This window comes from Drosophila kikkawai, unplaced genomic scaffold (assembly GCF_030179895.1).
Source record: "Drosophila kikkawai strain 14028-0561.14 unplaced genomic scaffold, DkikHiC1v2 scaffold_127, whole genome shotgun sequence".
In the NCBI taxonomy this organism is placed as follows: domain Eukaryota; kingdom Metazoa; phylum Arthropoda; class Insecta; order Diptera; family Drosophilidae; genus Drosophila; species Drosophila kikkawai.
The window spans coordinates 4,242-8,482 of record NW_027222457.1 but is presented as its reverse complement, the minus strand read 5'-3'; positions in this window follow the sequence as shown (position 1 = coordinate 8,482).

Here is a 4,241-nt window from a genome sequence, read left to right as displayed (position 1 = left end):
AATACATTTGCATACTCAATTGTAAATCTGTAGACAAAAAGTTCACAGCTCAGCTAATAATGCCTGTATCGACTTCAGAATTTGTATTTATATTAGTTTTTACACGGCTAATACATTTGCATACTCAATTGTAAATTTGAAAACAAAAATTTCACAACTCAGCTAATAATGCCTGAATCCACTTCAGAATTTGTATTTATATTAGTTTTTACACGGCTAATACATTTGCATACTCAATTGTAAATTTGCAAACAAAAAGTTCACATCTCAGCTAATAATGAAATTTGTAAACAAAATTTCACAACTCAGATAATAATGCATAATAATGCAATTTGTATTTATATTAGTTTTTACATGGCTAATACATTTGCATACTCAATTGTAAATCTGTAGACAAAAAGTTCACAGCTCAGCTAATAATACATGTATCCACTTCAGAATTTGTATTTATATTCGTTTTTACACGGCTAATACATTTGCATACTCAATTGTAAATTTGTAAACAAAAAGTTCACAGCGCAGCTAATAATGCCTGTATCCACTTCAGAATTTGTATTTATATTAGTTTTTACAAGGCTAATACATTTGCATACTCCATTGTAAATTTGTAAACAAAAAGTTCACAACTCAGATAATAGTGCATATATCCCAGATAATAGTGCATATATCCACTTCAGAATTTGTAATTATATTAGTTTTTACATGGCTAATACATTTGCATACTCAATTGTAAATTTGTAAACAAAAAGTTCACAACTCAGCTAATAATGCATGTATCCACTTCAGAATTTGTATTTATATTAGTTTTTACAAGGCTAATACATTTGCATACTCAATTGTAAAAATTGTAAACAAAAAGTTCACATCTCAGCTAATAATGAAATTTGTAAACAAAAAGTTCACAACTCAGCTAATAATGCATGTATCCATGGCATAAATTGTACTTATATTATTTTTTACATGGCTAATACATTTGCATACTCAATTGTAAATTTGTAAACAAAAAGTTCACAGCTCAGCTAATAATGCCTGTATCGACTTCAGAATTTGTATTTATATTAGTTTTTACACGGCTAATACATTTGCATACTCAATTGTAAAAATTGTAAACAAAAAGTTCACATCTCAGCTAATAATGCCTGTATCCACTTCAGAATTTGTACTTATATTAGTTTTTAAACGGCTTATACATTTGCATACTCAATTGTAAATTTGTAAACAAAAAGTTCACATCTCAGCTAATAATGAAATTTGTAAACAAAATTTCACAACTCAGATAATAATGCATAATAATGCAATTTGTATTTATATTAGTTTTTATATGGCTAATACATTTGCATACTCAATTGTAAATCTGTAGACAAAAAGTTCACAGCTCAGCTAATAATACATGTATCCACTTCAGAATTTGTATTTATATTCGTTTTTACACGGCTAATACATTTGCATACTCAATTGAAAATTTGTAAACAAAAAGTTCACAGCGCAGATAATAATGCCTGTATCCACTTCAGAATTTGTATTTATATTCGTTTTTACAAGGCTAATACATTTGCATACTCCATTGTAAATTTGTAAACAAAAAGTTCACAACTCAGATAATAGTGCATATATCCCAGATAATAGTGCATATATCCACTTCAGAATTTGTAATTATATTAGATTTTACATGGCTAATACATTTGCATACTCAATTGTAAATTTGTAAACAAAAAGTTCACAACTCAGCTAATAATGCATGTATCCACTTCAGAATTTGTATTTATATTAGTTTTTACAAGGCTAATACATTTGCATACTCAATTGTAAATTTGTAAACAAAAAGTTCATAACACAGCTAATAATGCCTGTATCCACTTCAGAATTAGTATTTATATTAGTTTTTACACGGCTAATACATTTGCATACTCAATTGTAAATTTGTAAACAAAAAGTTCACATCTCAGCTAATAATGAAATTTGTAAACAAAAAGTTCACAACTCAGCTAATAATGCATGTATTCACGGCATAAATTGTACTTATATTATTTTTTACATGGCTAATACATTTGCATACTCAATTGTAAATTTGTAAACAAAAAGTTCACAACTCAGATAATAATGCATATATCCACTTCAGAATTTGTATTTATATTCGTTTTTACACGGCTAATACATTTGCATACCCAATTGTAAATTTGTAAACAAAAAGTTCACAGCTCAGCTAATAATGCCTGTATCGACTTCAGAATTTGTATTTATATAAGTTTTTACACGGCTAATACATTTGCATACTCAATTGTGAATTTGAAAACAAAAAGTTCACAACTCAGCTAATAATGCATGTATCCACTTAAGGGGGTCTTCTCATTCAAAACCCGTTTTTTGGACCCTTTTTAAAAAAATTCTTATTTGAAAACGCAAAGAATAATTGAAAACATTTTTTATTTATTGTATTTAAAAATTTTCAAAGTAACTAAAAAAGTTGTTTTTGCCTCGATACGAGGGTTGTTCAAAGAGTAATGAGACTTCAAACTTGGTGGTCGAAAAAAAAGGTGTCGTTCTGGCGGCCACGATTCAGGGTCTCCAGAGCGTCCGAAGTGAAAAATAGAAACGGGGTTATAATCAGAATAAATGCCATTTTCGGGTGACGGAACAGATTTTTTTTAGAATTTTTTTAAACAAAATGGCGGCTGATCAAAAAAAAAATTTTGATTTCGGGCTTTTTTCTTGTAGTTTAGTGTAAAAAAAAAAGAAAAAAAATTAAAAAAAAAATCTGTTCCGTCACCCGAAAATGGTGACAATTCTGCGTCGATTCCACTTTGTTTCATGAAAATCGGTTCAGTTGAACTGGAGATATCATGGCCGCCAGTTCGAAAAACGTGGTTTCGAGATAAACGCGTTTGAAGTTTGAAAAAAGCTCATTTTGCATAGACCTTCCTCTACAAAAAAGGCTGTATCTTCTAAAGTATTTTGAATTTCTAAAAATCCTTTTGGGGACATATACACAACATCCCAAGCTATAAATAGATGCAAAAAAAAAAAAATCGAAAAAAAAAGTTGCCCAATGAGAAGACCCCCTTAAGAATGTGTATAGTTTTTACAAGGCTAATACATTTGCATACTCAATTGTAAATTTGTAAACAAAAAGTTCACAACTCAGCTAATAATGCCTGTATCCACTTCAGAATTTGTATTTATATTAGTTTTTACAAGGCTAATACATTTGCATACTCAATTGTAAATTTGTAAACAAAAAGTTCACAACTCAGCTAATAATGCCTGTATCCACTTCAGAATTTGTATTTATATTAGTTTTTACAAGGCTAATACATTTGCATACTCAATTGTAAATTTGTAAACAAAAAGTTCACAACTCAGCTAATAATGCCTGTATCCACTTCAGAATTTAGTATTTATATTAGTTTTTACATGGCTAATACATTTGCATACTCAATTGTAAATTTGTAAACAAAAAGTTCACAACTCCGCTAATAATGCATGTATCCACGGCAGAATTTGTATTTATATTAGTTTTTACAAGGCTAATACATTTGCATACTCAATTGTAAATTTGTAAACAAAAAGTTCACAACTCAGCTAATAATGCCTGTATCCACTTCAGAATTTGTATTTATATTAGTTTTTACATGGCTAATACTGTTCGAATTAAGCGCCTCATCCAAAGTACCAATCTGGTAACTCCATCTGAGGACCGTTTTGGCCAGCATATTATCCTCAACTGGCCACACTTTCGATTTCAGTCTTTCGCGGCGTGGTTTCAAGAGCAGTCGATCTTGCGTGCCATTCTTTTGTTCTCCATTCAATATATAATAAACTTATGTATATGTATTAATCCGAAAAGGCTTAAGTGTACTTATTTAATCCGGATACTCATGCACCTGCGTTGGGGGGAAAATCCCAACGGGTTATGGGCCCAGGACGCGTAGTATCGAACGCGGAAAATTAAATAAGTGCGAAAGGAGAGAAACGAGAGACGCCGTGAAAAATGGCGGGTACATACATGCGGTAAACGCGGAGAACTACGATACATGGAAGTTGCAAATGTGTGCTATACTTGTGAAGAATGATTTATGGCCATACGTGAACGGTACGAAAAAGTGTCCCACAAATGAAAGTGATCTCGCAGAATGGACCATTAAAGACGAGAAAGCTCGAGCAGATATACTTTTGTCGATAAGTACATCCGAGCTAGGTTTGATCGAAGATTGCACTACATCGAGAGATTATTGGTTGAAATT